This window comes from Saccopteryx leptura, chromosome 11 (assembly GCF_036850995.1).
Source record: "Saccopteryx leptura isolate mSacLep1 chromosome 11, mSacLep1_pri_phased_curated, whole genome shotgun sequence".
In the NCBI taxonomy this organism is placed as follows: Eukaryota; Metazoa; Chordata; class Mammalia; order Chiroptera; family Emballonuridae; genus Saccopteryx; species Saccopteryx leptura.
In genome coordinates, this window is record NC_089513.1 from 10,592,325 (window position 1) to 10,616,868 (window position 24,544).

A 24,544-nucleotide genomic window follows, 5' to 3' on the forward strand; every position below is an offset into this window, starting at 1 on the left:
TGTACACACATGTGTGAATCTGCAAGTGTGTGCAGGCAGAACATGTATGTGGTTTTGCCTGTGGCACAAGCATGTGCACATGAGTATATGTGTGCACTGGAGCTTGCATGTGAGCATGTGGGTGTGAATGTGCACCCACTGAATAAATGTGCAAGTGTAGGGGTGCATGGGTGTATATATGCATAATGTGTGCATACGTGATAGACATGTGTGCCTAGACAGGAATGTGCGTGGGTGTGCCTATGCAGGTATACTTGTGTGTATGTATCATGTTCTGGAAGCAGGAACTTGGGTACATATTTGGACAGTTTCATTTCAATAAACATTCCTTGCCTGACCAGGTGGTGGTGCAGTGGATAGAGCATCAGCCTGGGATACTGAGGACCAGGTTTGAAACCCCAAGGTTGCCGGCTTGAGTGTGGGGTCACTGGCTCGAGCGTAGGATCACAGACATGACCCCATCCATGGTCACTGGTTTGAGCAAGGGGTTGCTGGCTTGGCTATAGTTCGCGAGTCAAGGCACATATGAGAAAGCAATCAATAATAACTAAGGTGCCTCAACGAAAAATCGATGCTTCTCATCTTCTCCCTTCCTGTCTGTCCCTCTCTCTCCCAGTCTCTCCCTTCCCTTGCACAAAAAACAACAAACAAACGTTCCTTGGGTACTTACAATGGCCAATGACTGTGACAGCCATGAAGAGGAGCATTAATTTCTCTAGACCTAAAAGCTTACAAACTGATAGGAAAGACAGACATAAGCAACCACATGTGCACCAGATCAAAGGCACTGCGTGCCATCGTAGCACAAAGAAGAGGAGCATTGTTTTCACCTGTGGGAGGGCAGGAATAGTTGAGGTCAGCTTGAGAGGGTCAGGGGGGTCAGGGGGCAGTCCAGGCAAAAGCTGGCATGAGCTCAGGCCAGAGATGGAAATTCAGGGTCATTTGTTGTGCCAAGGCAGAATTAATATGAGTTACTGCATCAGATCAGCTCAAGGGCAACATCTGGCCTTTCTTCACTGTATTTCATAGGGTACGTGGTGCTGAATGACGAGGGGTGGCCAGGTTGTGGGGAACTTGGCTGTATTAAGAAACATGAACTTACTTTCTTAAGGCAAAAGGAGGCCATTATGTTCCAGTGGCAGAGGGGATGGCTGAGGTAGGGTTGGAAATTTCAGGGGGAAGAGGTGACTGCATACATCTGAGTGAGCGACAAGGAGAGCCCAGACCAGGTAACAGAACGGAGTGGTCACAGAGGTGACACTTTCACAGATGCACTCTGCAGTACTCTACCAGGGTGGGTGAGGAGCAGGTTTTTAGATCTGGTGATTGTCTGTATAATGATGTCACCCGCAGGAGGAGAAAGAGGATAATGGGGTAAGGAAGACGACATTAACTTGGAACTGCTGTGTCTGCCTTGGTAATCGACCGGAGCCAAACTCTGGAACCCCTAAGTCTGCACAGATGTTGGATTTCGGGAACTGTGCGCACATGCTGGCTAGGCATCAAAGAATGGCTGTTTCTCTTGTCGAAATGTCTCATCTTCCAGAGAAAACAGTTTGCTTCCGGAGGAAGGCAATTCCTCTCCCATCTGGAGCCTTTTATCGCTAATGACTTTATCTCTGCAGCTCTAACTCAAGAAACGCTCAATTCGAGCCTGCAGCCAGAGCTCTGAATAAGCAAGCCACCTAGAGCAGGGAGACAGTGCCTTGGTCCGCTCTGCTCAGGGTTTGGCAAGCCACAGCTGGACACTGCGGTGGGCATGGCCAGTGGTGTATGACCTGGCAGGGTGAGGAAGGGACCTAAACCATGTCGGCTGTGACTGGGCATGTTTGTGGGTCCAAGGAAAAGGCCATTTCCAGGAGAAGACAGGCTATTGGGTGACTCCAGTTGACAGACAAGCCTGCTGGGGCCCTTAGGACACAGAAGTGGAAGCCTAGGACCACACAAGTGTCACACCATTCTGTAAGGATGGGGAAAGGGTCTTGAGCTGCAGAGTTTGGCAAAACCAGGGGCTAAAGACAGCACGGAGTTGGAAAGGTCAACAGGACAGCAACTGGGGTGGATTCCAAGAATGAAAACAGGCTGGAGCAGAAGTGTCAGGATCCAGGCAGCTAAAAGCCAAGACAGGGCACTCCCACATGGGGGCCTGAGGACTGAAAGGGACTGGAAACTCAAAGGTCCCATGAGGCAAAGAAATACGGGTTAGGGGCTGCCCTGGTTCTGAGTGGGGAGCTGTGATCTGAGAGGGATGAGAAGGTCCTGGTTCTGCTGGCCTCGATGAGACGGGAGAATTAAGTCATAGCCGTCTGGGAGACAGAATGAGATGTGATGTCTCGACCAGTAGGTAACCAATTGCTATTGGCTGATAGATGACTTAAACAAGCCTTTTAAGAAGATAGTTTCCTAGTTTCTTTCTCGTCTCTTCTTCCTTCCTTCCTTCCTTCCTTCCTTCCTTCCTTCCTTCCTTCCTTCCTTCCTTCCGGCAGCTGTTATTGGCTTAGCAAACTAAAGCTCTTGCTACTACTTCAGCATCTTTGCTAAGAAGGGCATCGGAGCCGCTTGCTGTCAGCCTGAGCTCACACATCCAGATTAATTCCTCAGATGTCGCCTTAATTTCTCATAAAGCCCCCTTTCAGTCAGAACAAAAAGCAGGTAACTCACTTTATCTGTGAGCCTTTTTGACGAACCAAAATTCTCACCTATTCCAATTTTCATGGCAACTCAAGATGTTGCTAGGAGAAGAAATGTGGACTTCGGAGACACACACGCAGTAGGCACTTTGCTCTTCACTGTTACGTGAGGACCTCACCATCTTGGCAGCTTCTGCCTGGGCTCCTCGGGGGTGACAGACACATGGTGGAGACTGTGTTCCCCGAACTTCTCACCGGTTTTAAAGAAGCGCGTGATTTCCACTTTAATCTGTAGAAACATCAACAATGATCTCCAAAGGCCAAGAGCCTAAGCAGATACCCAGAATCTCGGAGTTTGAAAGGACATGTGGGATCACCTACACTCCTGAGCCAGATGGGTAAAATGGGGCTCAGAGCAGTGACTCTTGCCCTCAGCTCAACTAAGCAGAATGTTGGCTCTTGGAACTGAGCTCAGCTTCCTTGCTAACAGAAGTACATACACTGGACCGAACTTTTTAAAGAAAATGAATGCAGCCTGACCAGGCGATGGCACAGTGGAAAAAGCATCGGACTGGGATGCGGAGGACCCAGGTTCGAGACCCTGAGGTCGCCAGCTTGAGTGCGGGCTCATCTGGTTTGAGCAAAGCTCACCAGCTTGAACCCAAGGTTGCTGGCTTGAGCAAGGGGTTACTGGGTCTGCTGAAGGCCCATGGTCAAGGCACATATGAGAAAGCAATCAATGAACAACTAAGGTGTCACAACGAAAAACTGATGATTGATGCTTCTCATCTCTCTCCGTTCCTGTCTGTCCCTATCTATCCCTCTCTCTGTCTCTGTAAAAAAAAAGCAAAAATAAGGGGGAAAGTCTTAAACAAGTACCTATGGCCTTTGCTCCTTAGACCAGGTTATCATTCTGCTAAACAAATTTGTGCACCCATAAGACAAGGTATTCCCAGGCATTCTAAATATGTTTCTCAAAGGATTATTTGTGTTCTTTTTTCCTTCTTTTCTATGCAAACATGACAAACTGTTATAATCTTTTTTTTTTTTTTTTTCTGAGCAAGCAATGGCCTAGCGCCCAGCATTGTGAAAATTCATGTCTGTAAGTTTGTCCCCCTTGCTTTCTCCCTTTCTATTCCCCGGAAAAGGGAGACTTACAGACACTGTGCTGACAGTAGGGACGTAAGCTTTGCCCTGTTCTGCTCTCCTGTTTCTGTCGCTAGGGTAAAAGACCATGTGCCATTAAACGCTCTCTCATCTGGCTGGCTTTGAAACTTCTCTGAGACCCAGTTTTTACACTTGAGCAATTAATTCTCACCAGCACTTGGGAGCTGTTGAAATAAAGGTGATTTCAGAGAGAGTAGTTCGTGACCTTATGCCTTTGTGAACTGCGCTGAGCACTGACCGCCTGCATTACTGGGGGGAGAAAAGTCTATTAAAATCTCTTGGGTGAATACTTCGACAAGCTGATTTTGTTTTGCAACTAATCATTTGGTGCATTTTTGAAGGCCTGATGAATGATGTTGCCTCAAATATTCATATTGTTATAACCCTGGGTAACATGCTTTTTCCCCAAATTCAGAGCTTTCCCACAACATTTCAACAACGCCATACCTGTAACATTCGAAGTCTGGTAAAATCTGGGGGGTGGGGGAGCCAACCTTGTTCAATATTGCTGAAAAAGTATCCAAAATGTAAAAGTAGCTATAAATTAACCTAACCCCCCCCCCCCAAATCACATGAAGTTTTGGGGAAAATTTCAACTTTAATAAAGTATATAAAAGTCCACCTAAATAAATAGAGAGATATGTTCTATATTTACACATGAACCAACTTAGCCCAGAATAGATGTCCATTTTTCCTATGCTAATCTCCACACCAATGTAATTTTAATCAAACCCTCAAGATTTTAACAGCTTTATTGAGATATAATGGACACAGAACAGCCTGTAAACTTGAGGTGTGCAGTGTGATGATTTCATTCACACATGTGTATATTGTGAAATGATTACCACCGTAAGGTTGGTTAATACACCCTTCATCACACATAACTACCATTTTATTGTTGTTATCGTTAGAACATTGAAGCTCTACCCTCATAGCAACTTTTGAGTATACAATACAGTACTGATAACTACAGTCACCACATTGTACCTCAGCGCCCTGGAACTTCATGAAGTCAAGGTGATTTTTTTTTTTTTTTTTTTTTCTGAAGCTGGAAACGGGGAGAGACAGTCAGACAGACTCCCGCATGCGCCCGACCGGGATCCACCCGGCACGCCCACCAGGGGGCGACGCTCTGCCCACCAGGGGGTGATGCTCTGCCCCTCCGGGGCATCGCTCTGCCACGACCAGAGCCACTCTAGCGCCTGGGGCAGAGGCCAAGGAGCCATCCCCAGCGCCCGGGCCATCTTTGCTCCAATGGAGCCTCAGCTGCGGGAGGGGAAGAGAGAGACAGAGAGGAAGGAGAAGGGGAGGGGTGAAGAAGCAGATGGGCGCTTCTCCTGTGTGCCCTGGCCGGGAATCGAACCCCGGACCTCTGCACGCCAGGTCGACGCTCTACCACTGAGCCAATCGGCCAGGGCCAAGGTGATTTTTTTAATTAGAAAAAGTAATTCTAAAATTTACAAAGAAGAGTAGAAATTTGCAAATAGCCAAAAGAATCCTAAGAAAGCAAAGCGAAGAAGGACTAGCTCAATTATATAGAAACCCAGATTACATAAACACAGGAGATGAAAACAGATAGAATGGACAGTTTGGAAACAGAACCAGGTTTACAGGGAATTGGTATATGAGGGAGCTGGCATTATAGATCAGAGGGGAAAATAAGTTTGTAGTAATAGATCTGAGAAAATGTGGCTCACTCTAAAAAATTTAAAATCTATTTTTAATAATGATATATAATATACAATTATATTGATATATTATGTAATAACAAACATAATTATTTATATAACTATAAATGAAGTGTTTTAAAATTTAAATGGCTTACTTAAATTGATTGAAGAAATGCCAAATGGTTTTATGACTTCATTCACAGCTATCATCTCTTCTCTGGACCAATGAAGCCAGTGCTTTATAGGAAACATAGGCATATAAATATCTTTATACGCTTGGAGTAGCAAGGTAAATTGGGAAAATCAAACAATAAGTGGAGCCCAGAGAATGTTTAGGGAAATGATTCTCTGTATGATACTGTAATGATGGACACATGTCATGGTATATTTGTCCAAACACATTGGATGTACATGACTGAAAATAAACCCAAATGTAAACTACGTACTCAGGGTGGTATGATGTGTCAGTGGAAGCTCATCAGCTGTAAAGGGTGTACCGTTCTGGTGGAGGATGTTGGCAGTGGGGCGCCCTGCAGGCTCTGCGTGATGGGGGCAGGCGATATGTGGGAATCGCTATACCTTACGCTCCATTTTGCTATGAACCTAAAATTGCTCTTTAAAAATGAAGCATATTAAAACAGACAACACACAGTTTGCAGCTCCTCCCATCAGGAGGTGGAGTTTTTCCCCCATGATCTGAGGCACCCTCGCCCTGCCAGCCCCAGGAGGCAAGCCCAGTGCAGAAGAGCCACTCGCCCACTCACAGCACTTCATCTCCGCTGGCTCAAACCACTGCGCCGGGTGTGGTCAGTTATACAGCAAATCTAGCTGGGTAGGGTGGGGCCTGGAAGGACAAACTTCAAAGGAAAAGAATGGATGGATTTTCTGATGTCAAAAGGTAATCTTTCTCTTCAAAACGAGACTGCCTAGACAAAGGTAACAGATAGGAGATGTTGTAGAAGAAGACATATTGCCAAAAAAAAAAAAAAAAAAAGAACAGAAAATTAAAATCTAAAATCTCTAAGGAACTCTTGCAAATCAGCAAGAAAAACAATAGAAAAATGGAAGAACTATGAAAAAGAAATTCACAGAAGTAAAGCCAGGATGGCAAACAGATAGATGAAGAGACCCTCAAACTCATAAATAATCAAAGCAATGCCGATTGTGTTAAAAATGAGACACTACCTTACAACCATTAGATTGCAAGAAATAAAGTTGTATGGTCCTAGGTGTGAGCTCAATTGGTTAGGGCGTCATTCCAATACACCCAGGATGCAGGTTTAATCACGCCCGGGTCAGGGCACATATGAGAATCAAACAATGAATGCGTAAATAAATGGAACAACATATCAATATTCCTCTCTCCCCCTTCCCCTCTCTCTAAAATCAATCAACAAATAAAAAATTTTAAATAAATAAATAAAACGTTGTATAACATCAGTACCGACAAGGAGGCAGGCACATGGAGCTCCTTCCTGCCAACTACAGATGGGTAGGAGTCACCTGCTGCCACGATTTCTGGAGGTCTGACGGGCAGCCTTTAGTGAAAACATGTATATGTATATGTATATGTATATGTATATGTATATGTATATGTATATGTATATGTATATTCTCTGTGACCCGGAAATGCTGCTCCTGGGAGATACTGACCCCAGAGAAACTGACCTGTGCCCAGAGACTCATGTCAGCGTGTCTGCACGAGCACTGATGGTAAACACAGTTGTATCTGTCAGTGGAAGAATGGGTAAGTAACAGTGGGACATGCACAGGATGGAGAAACTAGACAGCACTCCGAAGCAATCAATCAAACTCACTTATGTCAACATGGCTACTTCTCAAAAACAACACATGCTGAGTGAGAAAGTGAGTACAAAGAAATCAGAATGGGATGATGAATAGCATGCCAGTTATGCAAATCAAATCTACTGTATAGGTATGAAGGGATGGAAGGTGAGTTACAGGAACACATATCTGAACCTGGAGTGGGGGTTTATGAAGGAATAACAACATGGGTAACAAAGGGGTTAAAATAAAATCCATTTCAGAAAATTAGTTTTACATGTGTACCTACCGCTTACAACTACATGAGTCTTCCTGATCAAGTGGTGATTTGGAAAGCCACATTAAAAAGATATATAGAAACAAAATGGAAGAGCCTCTTTTATGTAAAATAGAATACAAAATGCAGAATGAGCCCCCCAACATCGGCAACATTTTGCTGGGACCACTAGCCTCACTATTCACCTGTAATTGGAAATGAATGCTCACATTTTGCTGGGACCACTAGCCTCACTATTCACCTGTAATTGGAAATGAATGCTCACATTTTGCTGGGACCACTAGCCTCACTATTCACCTGTAATTGGAAATGAATGCTCACTGGAAAACAAGACAAGATAAAAAGCATCTTTTCTCAAAGGAAGAATCCACATGGGGAAAACCCCAACTTTGTGGCTGAAATCACATATTAAAAGGCCAGTGGTTCCCCGCCCTCCTGCCCATGAACTGACCTGTACAGTAACATTCTGCTCCATGACCACGTTGCAGGAACAACCACTTCTTTAAGTAGCAAATCGACATCTATGAAAGGCCTCCTACTTTAGACCACTTCTGAGCATACTTTATTCCATCTAGCTTACATCCAAAGGTGAAATCAAGACTGTTTTATATATTCTTACCTGAAAACAGCCACTCATGCGCTAATCAAGGTATGTCCCCTGGAGTTGAGAATTTATCCTGGCCCTGAGCTTGCTACTTGGACTACATCTCTTTGAATTTTTCACAGTCGTTCGAGTGTGTGGAATGCAGATCCTTCTCCACTCCCCCCCCCCGCCACACACACACACACACACACACACACACACACACACACACAAAGTAACCCACGAGGAGGCCGTAGGTTGAGTGTGGTGGGCTGGACGGAGGCAGCGTGTTAGCTGGGGGGACAGCCTTGTGCACATGAGCAGACAGAACCCAATGTGAGCGTTAACTGTATGTGCTCATGTGCCTGGGCCATGGTGCCCAGATAGTTAGTCAAACATTACTCCGGATGTTTCATGAGAATGTAGATGAGATCAACATTTAAATCAGCGGGTTTTAAGTGCAGAGATGGCTGTCTATGATATGGGAGGCCTCTTCCAACCAGTCGAAGGCCTGAGTAGAACAAGGACCATCCTCCCAAAGCAAAAACTCTTCAACCTGACCGCCTTCAAATGTGAGCCACAACATTGGCTCTGGAGCCAAGCCAAGTCCTTAAAATAAATCTCTCCACATATACACCTGATGTTGGTTCCATTTCTCTAGAACACCCTCATATACCAAGGCATGCCCCTCAGGGGGCTGATGAGAAAAACACCCGCCAAAGACGGGTTGGCGAGTGGCAGTTGGTGACAAGTGACAGCGACCTCAGAACAGCATTCTGGACAGAGACGCTGGGATTTCACAGAGGCGGTGCTCAGTTCCAACAAACAGAAGTGTTTACATGAAGCAGAAAACATCCCTAAAGCAACAAGAACCCACCACCAGCCCCAAACCATAAGGATTCACCAGATGGCTCAGCCTGACTTTCCAGAACAGGAGACAATTCCATGAAAGAAAATAAACTGATTTTTACAATTGGAAATTACATAGGTTTTTTTATTGTTGTTTTAATTTGTTTTGTTTTGCTTTCATGATGTGTGAAAATCCTAAGTGGGTAAGGTAGGCCTCTAGGATGAACATTATTGAAACCCCAGGGAAAGGACACTCACTGGGTCACTCAGCCTGGTAGAATAATAGAATCACAGGGAATTATTATCCTTGTTTTAAATTTCTAATATTGTCGTGAAGTTATTTGACCAACACATAACCTTTTCTAAATTTAAGCGCCCTTTGGGAAAACAAACAGACCTGCTAATCTTCCCTTCCCATCATGCTCTGGGGCAGCCTGACCACCCCCTAGGAGCATACCATCAAAGCACTCTTTCTTGGTTGTCCTCAGGTTTAACTACGGGCACAAGGACACGGAAAGATCATCAGAAGCATCATAGATGGGTGGAGGGAAGGAGAATCCTAGAGTTGGAAGGAGCCATGGAAATGTCTGTCCCCTCCGCTCTTGGGCCACACCTCAGCCCTGGAAGCCCTTGGGGATCTAGCGTGCTGAAGCCCTCCTAGCACAATGCCCCATCTGTCTTAGAAACCCATTCTAGTGTCTAAGAATACTCAGTCAGGAAACTTGGCGTGGTGAGCAAGCTCGGGCTCCGCTCACACCCATTTCCTCTGAGCTCGGGCGGAGATGGGCAGGCAGCAGCTGGACACATGTCCTGGCCCACCCTGTGGACACACCTGAAGGTTGTCACCCAAACAGCTTCCCCCTCTCTGGGTTAAATGATCCCTTCTCATTGGTCTCATTCTCTGAACGAGGCCTACCTGTGCCCAATGATGAACCAATAAATAGTCCAGTAGAGGATTGGTCACTATGGGCTCTAGTGGGGCTGACCGTCCCAACGTCCCAGGGGCTTCCCAGAACGCAGGACTTTCAGCGCTGAAAGCAGGGACGTCCCAGGCAGACCCAGACTCACTGGCCATGCTGGCTCTCTAGAGAGGAGACGTGTCTCAGCCCCAGATTTCAAGGGGACTGCTGAAATCACAGACTAGGATCTTCCTTGGCTCTGACCCTCAGAGCCTGTGCAGAGCCCGACCCCTCTCAAATGCATGGCCCAAAAGGTGTCTCTGTTGTTGGAAGGGATCTGGGCAGTGATCCAATTCTCAGTTAATGACATGCCACTGTCTGGGGACGAGAAGATCATCCTGAGTGCCTCATGTGGTCGGCTCCCAGCGCAGACCCCAGCGGGAGGGGGCACAGCAGAGAGCCTGCCCCGCAGCACACAGCACCTGTGTGTCCTCCACCACCGGCGCCTGACTGAGCAGGTCCACGTGCAGACGCAGCACCTGTGACTAGGAGGGGGCACAGCAGAGAGCCTGCCCCGCAGCACACAGCACCTGTGTGTCCTCCACCACCGGCGCCTGACTGAGCAGGTCCACGTGCAGACGCAGCACCTGTGACTAGGAGGGAAAAATCAGGAACGAAGACAGGAACAGACATGAAGCGTGTGAGGAGGAATGGGGCAAGGAGAATGCCAGAAAGGAGAGAGAGGAGAGAAAACAGCCAAAAAGCTGTAGGAGAGGAAAATGTCACTTTTCCCCTCTGCCCTCCAGGGTTCACTGGCCGACCCCTGTAGGTTAGAATGACAAGCAGCCTAAACTAGAGGAACACAAACAGGAGAGTAGAAACATGTGTGTTGCACACAGAGTGGCAGTACCCAGTGATGAGTAGTTCAAGGGGAAGTGTGAATTTGGGCTCCCATAGCATCTTCCTGAAAGAGAAAGAAATGTTGGCGGCAGTGACAGGACATAGGACAAGGTCTCTGAATTTCTAGGGTGGAAGCGGCTGAGGGAACTCGGGGAAGCTAACAGCTAGTTGGTGAAGCCCGTTACGTAGGTTCTTGCGAGGGGGTCTCCACTAGGCTCTAGTGTTATTTCCAGCAACGAGCTTCTGTCCTTACTGGTAGAGACGGAAGGGGGGACGTCTTCACAAACATGTGTCCTGCTTTTAGGGGCGCAGAGGTGAGCAGGGAGCTCTTTTTGTATCTGCTTCTTTTTTTTGTATTTTTCTGAAGTTGGAAACAGGGAGGCAGTCAGACAGACTCCCGCATGTGCCCAACCGGGATCCACCCGGCACGCCCACCAGGGGGCAATGCTCTGCCCATCTGGGGCGTCGCTCTGTTGCAACCAGAGCCTTCTAGTGCCTGAGGCAGAGGCCATAGAGCCATCCTCAGCACCCAGGCCAACCTTGCTCCAATGGAGCCTCGGCTGCGGGAGGGGAAGAGAGAGACAGAGAGGAAGGAGAGGGGGAGGGGTGGAGAAGCAGATGGGCACTTCTCCTGTGTGCCCTGGCCGGGAATCGAACCTGGGACTTCTGCACGCCAGGCCAATGCTCTACCACTGAGCCAACAGGCCAGGGCCTGTATCTGCTTCTTCTTGGTTGCTTTCAGCTCAGAATAATCCTTATGCCCAAGTGGCATGTTTCGGGGGCAAGGAGAGGGGTATTCTGCTACCCTTCAAGAGCTGAAACAAAAGCAAGAGGGAGACTAAGGTTAGAAACATACTCAAAGATGATGACACATTATAGGACTGTACACCTGAAACCCATATAGTTTTATTAACCAAAAAAAAGGAAAACATATTCAAAGAGGGGAAACAGGGTGGAGGCAGGGGAAGGAAGAGAGTGATAAGCACCAGGAGAAACCTGTGTTGGCATAAGAAGCAGAGGAGACACCTGCCTGCTCCGAGTTCCTGTTCTTGGAGCATCAGGCAAGTCCAGCGGGGGAGAGACCTGCCCAGTCCTCTTCTCCCTCTACTTCTCTCGCACCTGTTAGGAGAACGGTTCTCAGACTCTTGGATTCCACGGGCCAGAAAAATAAAATCGAGAACTAACTCAAAGCTGCAGAGAACATGGAGCTGAAAGGACCTTCTATTTTGTGTATTATCTCCAAAAGCAGGGGACAACGTGCAGTCTCCGAGGGAAGAAAACTCACCGGCGGCCAAATGCCAACATGTGCCCTTGTGCCGTTGCCCTTAATTTCTCCCGTTTCGCTAAGGAATGCTGAGAACTTAGTCACAGAGTGGTGCCAGGTGTCAGCATGGCTTTGGAGAGGTCCATTTATGGCCTTCATGTTCCGAATAAGGAATCTGAGGTCGGGAAGTGTTAGGAAACTTTCCCACAGTCAAACGGAAGAGGGAGGGGTTTTTTTTTTTGTTTTGTTTTTGTTTTTTGTATTTTTCTGAAGCTAGAAACGGGGAGAGACAGTCAGACAGACTCCCGCATGCACCGACTGGGATCTACCCGGCACGCCCACCAGGGGGCAACGCTCTGCCCACCAGGGGGCGATGCTCTGCCCCTCCGGGGCGTCGCTCCGCTGCAACCAGAGCCACTCCAGCGCCCGGGGCAGAGGCCAAGGAGCCATCCCCAGCGCCCGGGCCATCTTTGCTCCAATGGAGCCTTGGCTGCGGGAGGGGAAGAGAGAGACAGAGAGGAAGGAGAGAGGGAGGGGTGGAGAAGCAGATGGGCCCCTCTCCTGTGTGCCCTAGCCAGGAATCGAACCCGGGATCTCTGCACGCCAGGCCGACGCTCTACCACTGAGCCAACCGGCCAGGGCCAAGAGGGAGGTTTTAATGCAAATAATCTGGCTACAGGGCCAGCATTTGAAACCACTACGCTGAACTCCATACATGCGCTCCTGGGCAGAGCGGGTCTTCTGATTTTCTGGGCCACTTGGAAGTGGTTCCACAAGCTCTACACCAGTTTTGGTTATGCCTCCAACTCAGAGAGAGGGGAAAAATATATACAAGGGTCTCCCTAGACTGCCTTTCCCGAAACAGAAACACTTAAAGACATTTACACGCAGTGATGGGAGTACCTCCTCTGGCCTGGCCCCCAGCCAGGGTCACCTCTGGGTCCCCCTTCCCCTGCCCTGACTCGATGTCAGCTCCTCATGTTACACCCAGGGTGGAGCCTGTGCTCTCCAGTTGCTATTCCTATCTGTGTTTGTTCAGAGACTTCCTTCCTGCCATCCTTCTCACTTGACAATTCCTTCTGGGCACTTGGCCTTGATGCCTAACCCCAACTGCACTTCCCCATCAGCACCGTGGGGGATATGGTCTGGTGGAAGTTTCTTATTTTGTGTTGGAGGCTTGGTGCCCACCGATTGATACTCAGACAAAGGCTGCTGCCTTTGAAGTCATCCACAGGGGAAGACATGCCCGGTCCACAAGAAACTGGGGTGTGCTCCTATTCAGACCAGGACTTGTTAGTGTGTGACGATTTTGTCTGTTCAGCACTTGCTGATTGTTTTATTAGCAACCAAATAATCAGGGCATGTTCATTATGGCTCTTCTAGAAGCACGAGGAACAGAGTGTGTGTTTGTTTACGGTGCTGTTGTATAAATCAGAACATCAGCATCAGGGCTGGAAGTGGGTTCAAAACCAGCTCTGGCATCATCCCAGACAGGAGAAGTCCTCCCGGGTTTAGTAACCTCCAGAGAAGAATCTTCCACAATCAACTCTTTTAGCCTATCCCAATGTTTAACCGTCCTCAGGATTAAGAAATTTTTCTTCCTTTCACCCAAATCCTTTCTGCTATAGTTCAGACTCGTTTCTCATGGGTACCCACATTACTTTTTAATATAAACTTCTTACCTGAAGGAGAACATTCTTTTATCTTTCCCCTTCCCAGCCTTTAGAAGCTGACCTTTCCACCCTCTTTCACGTGGTGCAAGAATTGGAAAGGGACTTCAAATATGTACACCTGCTGTAGTCATCCTCAGAGCTAGCATTTCCAAATCACCTGTGAGTCAATGCAAGGCCCACGTCCCACCCCAGCTGTGATAAATCAGTCTTTGGGAGCAGGGCTCCGGAATTTTTAATAACCCCAGGTGATTCTGATATTGACATGGTTCAGGCAGGCACACGGCAATCCCTGGCCCATTCAGTTCCTCCTTCGATTCCCGCATGGCATCCAGATGGAATAACTCCAGTGCGCGTGCAGTCACTCCGCCCCAAGAAAGCCCCTCCCCTGGCCAGAGCCAGCCTACCAGAAGGAAGTTTTTCCTTTTGCTAAGCCAAAATCTGCCTCCTCGAAGTTTCTATAAACTATGCTAGGTGTGGCCTCTGGGGCCAGAGTATTTCTCATTCCTTTCATTACCTTTTGCAACCCCAGTAATCTACAAATCACCTTTACTGGCCAAGATCAAAGAGGAGACAAAACCATTCGTGTCTATAGTAACTGGTCCCATGCATGGGGAAAACAACACATCCCCTTGTCCACAAGCTATGCTTTAGTCATTCGCATGTCAGTGAAATAGGAGCTGTCAGAAGAGCTAGCTCATGGTGCCTAGGCTTTGGTATGGATCAGAACCACCCAAAGGGCTTGTCAAAGCAGACTGCTGGGCCCCACCCTCAGAGGATCTGATGCAGCAGGCTCCAGGTAGGGGCCTGAGAATGCGGTTCTTTAATTCGGACCGGCTGATGCTGCTGCAGCCGTATCCACAGACCACGCTTTGGGAACCAGTGGGCTGATTAAGCAGGCGTGGGTTGGCATTCATTGTCCCGGGGAAGGAGGACCCAGCGCACCAGCCTCAGCTGGGGAAGCTAGCTGTAAGCTTATGCTCATGTTACCACTTAGCATCATGTCCTCGGGGTTCATCTGCGTTGTCCCGTGTGTCTGCCTTTCGAAGGCCGAATAACATTCCATCGATGCATCGATGCCACTTGGGTTGTCTCCTCCTCCTGTCTCCTGCGAATAAGGCCCCTATAAACACGAGGGTGCAGATATCAGCTCCAGGTGTCTTCCCAGTTTTCTCGGATGTATCCAAAGATGCTCTTCTGCTCCCAAAACAGTCCCATCTCATTCCTGAGCCAAACGTGGTGAAGGCAGAACATTGTTTAATAATCTGGCAGGTTTTTGAATAAAGTCAGGAGCTCAGGGGTGGGTTCTGGGGCCTAGTAATAAATGCTAAGTTTTGTAATTGAGTCTAATTTTTCCTACTAACCCCCCTCCCCCCATAGAATGTTTCTCCCACAAGCGCAGGACCCTTACCCCTGTTACTGCTGCGTTCCTAAGTGCCCAGGACCCTGTCTTGTCCCGCCAAGCGAGGAGCTCAGTGTATATGCTGAATGAGAGGGCCATCCTCTTGGCCAGGGGCCCCAGTAGAGATTTCCGGGTCACAGAATCTGACATTGAGAGCCTAATCCCCAATGTGATATTTCTAGGAGGTGGGGTCTTTCAGGGTGCTTAGGTCAATGAGGGTAGAGCCCCCATGCATGGGATTAGTGTCTCATGAAAAGAGATCCAGAGGGCTCCCCTCCCTGGCCCCTTCCTTCTACCACGTGGGGACAGAGCAAAAAGCCTGCTGTCTGCATCCCAGAAGAGGACTGCCGCCGGAACCTGTTCGTGCTGGCACCCTGATTCCGGACTTCCAGCCTCCAGATGGTGAGAAATAAATTTCTGTTTCTCTATAAGCCAACCAGCCTGTGGTATTTTCTCCTAATAGCCTGAACGGACTGGGACAGAGCTCAACTCGTGCCATCAGCCCACCCACGCACCACGTACCACGCACCTCGCACCTCGTGGCCATTCACGTTCCCCTTTCTCTCCCGGGGATTTATTTCTCTGCCCCACATCAGGGCCCCCACTTCACCCTGACCGACCTTTGGGCTGCTCTGTGCTGCTCTCCTTTCTTTCCCTCTCCTCGTCTCCTTGCGCTCTCTCCTTCCCTCTGCCCTCGTTCCGGAACTCCCAGTTGGAAAGAAACAGAGAGTGGCGCTTGTAGCCTATTGACATCCAGCCCAGGGAGGCAGCAACACCGAAACAGACACCAACGCCCCCGCCCCCAACCTCAAATCCCACGCCAGCCTCCCACAGCTGCACTGGGGCGCCAGCCGCCCAGCTGCTGCTCATCTGCTGTCGTCCCCCTCTTCCAAACATGGCTTCCAGGATCAAAGGCACAGCCAGCTGTCAACGTTAGGGCTCCTATTTTCATCTACAGGAGAGTGACGGCTGAACGCAGATGATGCGGACGCGTAAACAACGACGCGGGGGAGGGGGGCTGCTGGGCTGCCTCCCTCCAGCCTCATCCTCCTTCAGAGGAGCAGGGACCGAAACGACCTCCAAGTCTTTAGGACAGAACAGACAAGGAGCACAGAGCACATCCTCTCGGCCATGAAGGTGGGCATCAAGGGCCCCAAGGAGAGGGGATGAGTTGACTCTCCAGAGGAGAAGGGCAGGGAGGATGCAGACTGCTGGGGACAACGGAGCTGCCTTGGGAGTTAATTATCCCCCCCTCCACCCATAGTGTTGTGCAGGGTGGGTTTCTTTTTTTGTTTTTGTTGTTGTTTTTTGTTTTACAGAGACAGAGAGAGAGTCAGAGAGAGGGATAGACAGGGACAGACAGACAGGAATGGAGAGAGATGAGAAGCATCAATCATTAGTTTTTTGTTGGGACACCTTAGTTGTTCATTGATTGCTTTCTCATATGTGCCTTGACCGCGGGCCTTCAGCAGACGGAGAAACTGCTTGCTCTAGCCAGAGACCTTGGGTTCAAGCTGGTGAGCTTTGCTCAAGCCAGATGAGCCCGCGCTCAAGCTGGCGAGCTCAGGGTCTCGAACCTGGGTCCTCCGCATTCCAGTCTGACGCTCTATCCACTGCGCCACCGCCTGGTCAGGCCAGGGTGGGTTTCTAACAGAGATAATGAGGATGCCAAGAGAGGACACCAGGGAGACTGGAGGCACAAGTGGGGTGACCTTCTCCCACACTTACTGATGTCATCTTCCATTCCTTGAGCAACACCCCTCACGGACACACCTCCCTGCCGAAACTGGGAAGAGGGGATTGCCAAAAATCGTCCTTCCTCAGTAAAGGGTTTGCTTCTGCTTCCTGGTCTCCCCTCCCCACCCCAGAAAGAAACATGTAAAGAGCTCAGTTCACATCAAACTAAAGGCCAAGAACAGGATTAGAAGTTAGGAAATGAAGGTTCTTATTTTTGCTCTGTTACTCTGAACAAATCACTTAAATGGTCTCTGCCTCAGTTTCCCCAGGGATATGATGGGGAACCCTTAAAACAGACCCAGACTCAGGAGTTGTTTGGACATGGCTGAGGAAGCGGTGTGTGTCCCTCCAGGCGCCCTCGGTGGGGACGGTTTGTACTGCGCATGGAAATGCCAACCTACTGGCAGCTTGCTGAAGTGACTGAGATTAATTTTAAATGTCGTTAAACTTCATATAATATAATGATAGTCTTCAGTGTGCATTCTCAGGGTCTGCTCCACCCACAACTTCTGCGACAAAGCTGCCCAGCCCACAATCATGCAACAAGGTCAAAATCAGATCTGGGTGGAACAGTACTCAGCTACCCCCCTCCCCCACCCAAAGGAGAATGAGAAGGCCAGCCCCCATTGCTAAGCAACAAAGGCCTTTTGAGACGGGTCTTTGGGGCCCCACCATGGCTATTGAGAGCTGGCCACTCCAAAGGGTGTGGTGAGCCAGATGCATGGAGATCCAGAATCATTCATCTAAAAGTCAAGGGACCTCAGAGAGGGAATTGATGGGCAGCGCCCAAAGGTTCTGCAAAGAGCTGCAGCATCATAAACATCCCCAGCCCGATAAAAGGGGCATGTCTCAAACAAAGGTGGCAGGGAATTTGAGTCCCTTGGTTAATCCTGACATGCTAGAACAAAGCGGAAAAACCAGATCACTCTGCCCTCAATGTGGGTGCTAGCTGAAATGTGGCACACCCCTCCCAGCGGGCAGGAGCTCCAGAGTCAGATTTGGCAACCAGAACCCACTGCAGTGTGAAGAAGTGAGGCCACCTGGGGACCCCCATGCTCTCCCACCACTCACAGGTGGTCAATCGAATAGTGGATGGAGATTCAACACAATGAGGCCAAGGTGGTGACGTCTGCTGGACTCAGGACAGATTGGGGACAAGTCGCAATGATGTTGCTTACCCTGCCATCACTGGAATTTGTGAGTCCAGGAGCCGAGGGAAGGAGATGGCTTGCTCCCTGCAATTATTCCACTTCTGTCCCTTTGCCATGCGGGTTCAGGATTGGCTGTGGTTGGTGACAATCACCATTTAATACATGGATGAAAGAATGGAGAGAGATGCCTTAAAAGAGACCTCCACATAACCGGTGGTGAAACTGACTTGGTGGTGACCAGGGGTTTCTGAAATGGCCCCTCCCTATTGTTTTGAGGCCATAACTAGGTGACTCGATGAGGGGAAAGGGTTGCAGGCTTGTATCTGGGTAGTTGAAGCATAGCAGGGGAGACTCTTTGGAACTGTACTAGCAGAAGTGGGATGGGATCTCTTCAATCCAGGCAGTAGCCAGCCACAAGACGGTCACTGTTATGGGTTGAATCGTGTTTCCCAAAAATATATGTTGAAGCCCTAACCCCTGATATTCATGAATGTGACCATACTTGGAAGTAGGGTCATTGCAAAAGTCATCAAGGTTATATGACATCTTTAGCATGGGTCCTTAATCCAGTATGTCTGGTGTCCTTATAAAACGAGGAAAAGTTAGACCCAGAGATACACACACAGAGGGAGAGACACATGAAAGGAGGACACGTGACAATGAGGTAAAGTTGGAAGTCATGCAGCTATAACCCAAGGAATGCCAAAGAGTGCCACAGGCACCAGAAGCTAGAAAAGGCAAAAAAGGACTCCCCTACAGGGCCCAGAGGGGGCAGACCCAACCACTACCTTGACTTTAGACATCTAGACTCTTAACAGAGTGAGACAATAAATGCTTGTCATTTTAAGCCAAATCTATAATAATTTGTTCCAGCAGCCCTAGGAAATGACATAGCCACCCACCTATGATGTGGCCTGACTCCAAAAGCTAAGCAGGACTGTTACAGGTAAATCATGCCCCCCAAATCCCTATGTTGAAGCCCTAACCCCCAGTGCCTCAGAATGGGGCCTTGTTTGGAAACAGGACATTGCAAATGGTCATTAGTTAAGATGAGGTCCTACTGGAGTAGAGTGGGTCCTAACCCACTATGACTGGCATCTTTATAAAAAGTGGACGTTTGGACACAGAGCGTGACACAGGGTGAATGCTACTTGAAGCTGAGGTCAGAGGTTTGGGTGATACATTTACAAGCATGTGAATGCCAAGGATTGCCAGCAAACCACCAGGAGCAGGGGCAGGCCTGAGATAGCTGCTCCCTCAGAGGGAACCAACTCTGAGGACACGTCGGTTTTGGACTTCTAGCCTTCACAACTGTGAGAGAACACATTTCTGTTATCCTAAGCCACCCAGTCCACGGAATGTTGTGACAGCAGCCAGAGCGAACTAACACAAGAGCCAGTGCACATGTGTCTTTTGGGAACTGGAGCTACGAGACGATGGGAGTGAGGCAGTCTGCAAGAAGTGGTGGGCCCAGGTCTGGGGAGAGTAATGGGCTCCCCCTGAGCAAGCCGGACCTGTGAGCAGCAGAGGATTCTGGGTGGAGGGGAGCAGAATGCCCAGTGGAGGGTGTTCCCAGAGAAGCAGTGGGCCACCGGGGAGAGGCTCCTTGCCCACCCCCATGCAGAACCCCACAGCCTGACACTGCCCCTTGCCAGTCCCACTCAGCACAGATGACCTTAAAATAAACCCTCTCTTTTTTTCTTTTTAGTGACTTAAGACTCTTAATATGAAAAGAGCCAAGTAGAGCAGACAATACGAGCCTTGCTCATTTAGGAAACGGTCCTACCCTACAGAGGGAAGGGGGACAAGGGGATGGGATCAGAGAAGGCGAAGGGATTAGTGAAATTATATACACAACACAGAGATTCAGGTAACAGGACAGCAAATATTCACAGATTCACAGAGACAGCAAATCCCAGAAGGAAGGGGGAGGGAGTTGGGGGAAGGGGGCAAAGGGGGTGTAAAAAGGGACACGGGGGCTGGGGGTTAGGGTATTATATTCATTGGGACACTTGAATTGTTTTAGTGTTAACACAATAAAATTAATAAAAATTTAAAAATAAAAAAAAATAAAAATATACCCAAATAAACAAACAAATAAATAGAAAGAAATCTACAGCAAGTACCTGAAACTGGGCCTTCCAAACTGTCATCCAAAGACAGAGGGCCCTGCTGTCTTGGAACACCCAGCCGAGTACACCTGAGCACCCTACCGGTTAAGAGAACGGCTCTCCCTGGATGCTCCTCGTCCTGGTCAGCAGTCCCAAGCGCAGGGCTGCTTGGACTGTGGTTTGGACAGCTTCCCTAGTTCTAAAGTGAAAAGCAGGGAGAGGGAGGGAGCAAATGGGTCAGGTCCTTTCCAGGGAGAGGAGAGAGCCAGGAACAGGGCTGCTTCTCACCAGCATCAAAAGAAATGCCAGACCATGCCCAGTACCCTGGGGGACGAGGGAAAGAGGTGCTTCGGCCAGTGAGCTAATTCAAGGCTCTGCTAAATTTCCCTAGGGGATCGCAGACCTTTCCGAAGGCCCCAGAGCCTTCTAAAATACACAGGTTCCCTTTCGACTGAGCCCAATTGCCTTGTAAGGGCCACGCACCTTGGAGCCCAGGGGTGTGGGGCGGGCTGCCCTTTCTGCTCTGTTCACAGGCATGAGAAACCATTTGCACCCAGAGATGGTTATCCCTTTGGAGATTGGAAAAGAGCAGGAGGTGTCCCTGGAGGGGCTGTCCCTGAGGGCCTGGGGAGGGGGGGAACGCAGAGGCCCTAGCTGCAGCCCAGCCAGGCCTGGCTCCTTGGAGTTGGGTTTGTGTCCACGGAAGGGGAGCCCCTGGAGGCTTCCCAGACAAGGGTGAGCCACTGATGGATGACACACGTCCAGAGGGCTCCGGGGCAGCCAGGTGACCTACTGAGTGTCTCCTGGCAGGGAGGGGGTGACAGCAGGAGGTACATCCCGAAACCCCTGGGTGGGGCCTGAGCTAAGTGTGGAAATTCAACACCAGAGGGACCCTGCTGGGGAGGCCAGCTCCTCACGTTTCCATCCCAACGCTGTCTCCTTTGTCCCTGTGACCAGGCTGTCCTGGTGTCCAGGCAACGGGCGAGGGAGAGTGCTGACAAGGCAGTGAGGTGTGGAAACGGTTTGGCCACCTGGGTCCTCAGAACCCGTGCCATTACGGAGGTCACGTCAGGGCAACTGACCATTGCTGGTCCAGGCCCAGCTGCCAGCTCTGTCTCCGTGACAGGCGGAGGCCGGCAGGCAAGGAGGGCTGTGGGTGGGAGTCAGAGTCCTCGCCCCTGGAAATGGCTGGGGACGCCTTGTGGATATATGTACTTTTCTGAGGAAAATATCCACAGATTTTTGTTCGGCACTTTGAAGAGCTCTGTGTGCCCAGAAGGGTTAAAACCACTGATAAAGGGGTCTTCGTGATAAGAAATAAAAGACAATTGGAGGCCCAGGGTTTTCTGGGACCAAAGGTGGACAGTTGTTCCCTAGTGTCCCCTCAGTAGCCTGGAACAGAGGAGAGTCCAACCTTGGTGTCAGGATCGTGCCCCAGTCACAGGGTGAGCTTCTGGTCATCTGAGGAGGGACAACTGCATTCATTAAATGCCTGAAGTCAAACCCCTCCCCCCTGGGGCCGGAGCCTTCTGGAAGAGTCCTGCTGCACCAGCGGGCGAGGCTTCTGCATGGGGGGCGTTCCCTTCATCTTCATGCTCCAGCCTGCACCTGCCTGGCTCCTGAGGGCACAGCTGCCCCCAGGGCCTCTCTAATGATGCCTGTCCTCTCACCTCTGGGCCAGCAAGAGCCAGCTTTCCTCCTGCTCCCTCCTTGCACTTCCAGAACATTCCCCCCCTCCTCCCTAAGTCAGCCACACTCCCACCCTTGCCCTCCCCACACGCCTTGTACTGGTCCGGGGACCGAACACCAGGATACACATAGACGTACAGAGAGATTAATATGAGGGACTGGTTCACACGATTATGGAGGCGGAGACAGCAAGGCAGGCAGCATCGTTCCAGCCCAGCCCCAAAGACCTGGGAACCAGGGGAGACAGAGGTGGCAGAGACTGCAGCCTTGGTTCCATCCAGCTCTCTGCCCGCTCCGTGCCAGTGCCCACCAGCTGTGCCTGGCCGAAGAGAGACACACAGCCATGATGGGGGGGAGTGTCTCTCATTAAATGTGTGACCACAATCATCATGTGGGCCCTCCGGCTGCCCAGCGGTCACACTCCCCCTAGCGTCCCCTGACTCTACCTGCCACCACCCTACCCCCCCCTTCCCCACGCCAGACCTTGCCTGTGTCCCTTTCCTCAGTGAATGCCCAGGGACTCTCCGGTCTGGAGGACCCCCTGAGAGCCAGGGTCTTGCTTCTCACACCTACCCCAACCAGAGTTCTCTCCATCACACTCAACCTACTAACTTTCTGAAAAAGTTACTGGCAGAGAAATCACAAAGTTGCCCTGAAACATCTTTGACTGTGACAGACTTAACCCTTTGAGTTCCATGAGGGGGAAGAAAGCTCCAAGAACCAGACAGTACCCAGGAGAAGGGCCTACTCCCCAAGGAGCAGTGCAGGTGCAGCCAGGGAAAATGATGGAGAAGGGGAGCAGGCCCTGGCCAGGCAGCTGAGTGGGTTACATCGTCCCGGTACACCACGGTTGCAAGTCCAGGCCCTGGGCAGGGCTGAGACAGCAACCAACTAATGAACAAATAAATCAGAGGAACCACAGAAACAAAGAGAGCTACCCTGGTTAGAGCACTAATCCAACTGGTTTGATCCCTGGTAAGGGCACATACAGGAACAGCTCGATGCTCCTGTCTCTCTCTCTCTTCCACTCTCACTAAAATCAGTAAATACACATTAAACATTAAAAACAAGAGGTGGAGAAGGTGGAGGCCTAGAGCTATAGAGAAAAATGGGCAGGGGGTGTCTTTCAGAGGGCAGAGCAGAACCTTACCAAGAACATCCCCCTTGCCAGGGCAGGGGACCCTCACAAAGCCTGTTTCACAGGAAGGAGTCGTCACTTCCACAGATCAGGGACGACTGCACCTGCCCTCTTCTCAATACCAGTGTCGTGATTCCTACTTCACCACTGTACACTGGGTGCTGGGGCGGGGGCAGACAACCCATCCCCCTTAGGTCGCTGGTCATCAGAACGCAGAAGCGGTACCCACTCCCAAGCCAGACGAGTGCACAACCTGGAAATCCTGGCAACTTTGGGGTATTCCCCCAGAGAAGGAGTGACTGCGCCCACGTGTGGGAAGAGGAATGAGACGCTTTGGGGACCAGAGGGTGCACCGAGACAGACACAATGCAGCTTCCCTTCGTCCTGGGCACAGGAAGAGGACGTTCCCCGCCTCCTTTGTAGAGGGTGGGCTGTTACAAGTTTAGCCTGAGGGAAGACAGGCGAGGACTGGTCCATAAAAAGTTGCCCTGGTGTCATCCTCCCTTTCATCCCTGCCCATGTGACTTTGGAGGCCGCACGGTGAGGATGTCCCAGGATGGATGCAGCCTCAGTCCTGCAGAATTACTACAGGACACAGAGCCCTACTGTCTCTCCATAACTCCCGCCCTTCCCCGCCTCCACTCCAGAACACAGTGGGCTTGAAGCAAGCAAGCGACGCTCTTCCTGTCCTGGGTCACCGAGCTACAAGGGCTGTGTTGGTTAGCCAGCCCTGACTTCTACAGTCGGCGCTCGATAATTACGGTGATTGAATGTGCTATTTTCAGAGCCCAAGCTTTTAACTACTACTCCTCTTCCGACTTGCTTTCTGTATGCTCCGTCCCCCTTTCCAAATGAAATAAAATTATTTTCTGATTTTAAAAGCAATATGTGCCCAAAAATCAACAGCAACAACAATACAAATAAAGCAAGCTGATTTTAAAAAATGGGTACAGGACCTGAGTAGACATTTCTCCAAAGATGTACAAATGGCCAGCATGCACAAAAGAAAGATGCTCTCAACATCATTAGTCATTAGGGATATACAAATCAAAACTACACTGAAATAGCACTTCATATCCATTAGGAGGGCTGCTATTAAAAAAAAACCAAAACAGAAAATAACAACTGTTGCCGAGAATGTGGAGACACTAGACTATTTGTGCCTTGCTGGTAGGAATTTAAAACAGTGCAGTTGCTATGGAAACCAGCATGGTGGTTTCTCAAAAAATTTAAAGAAAAAAACAGAAATATGACCCAGCAATTTCACTTCTGGATATACACACAAACTAATTGAAAGCAGGGTCTTGAGGAAAAAGCCAAACACTCATGTTGGCGCAGAATTATTCACAATAACCAGCAGGTGGAAGCAACCCCCCATGTGTTCATAGGTGGGTGAACGGATGAACAAAATGTGGTCTCTACTTACAGCAGCATGTAATTTAGCCTGAAAAGGGAGGGAAATTCTGATACATGCTACAATATGACTGAACCTCGAAGACATTATGCTAAGTGAAATGAGTCAATCACTCAGACAAATACTGGGTTCCTGGTTCCACTGCACGAGGTGTCGAGAGCAGTCCAGTTCAGAGACAGAAAGGAGAATGTGGGTACCAGGGGCTGGA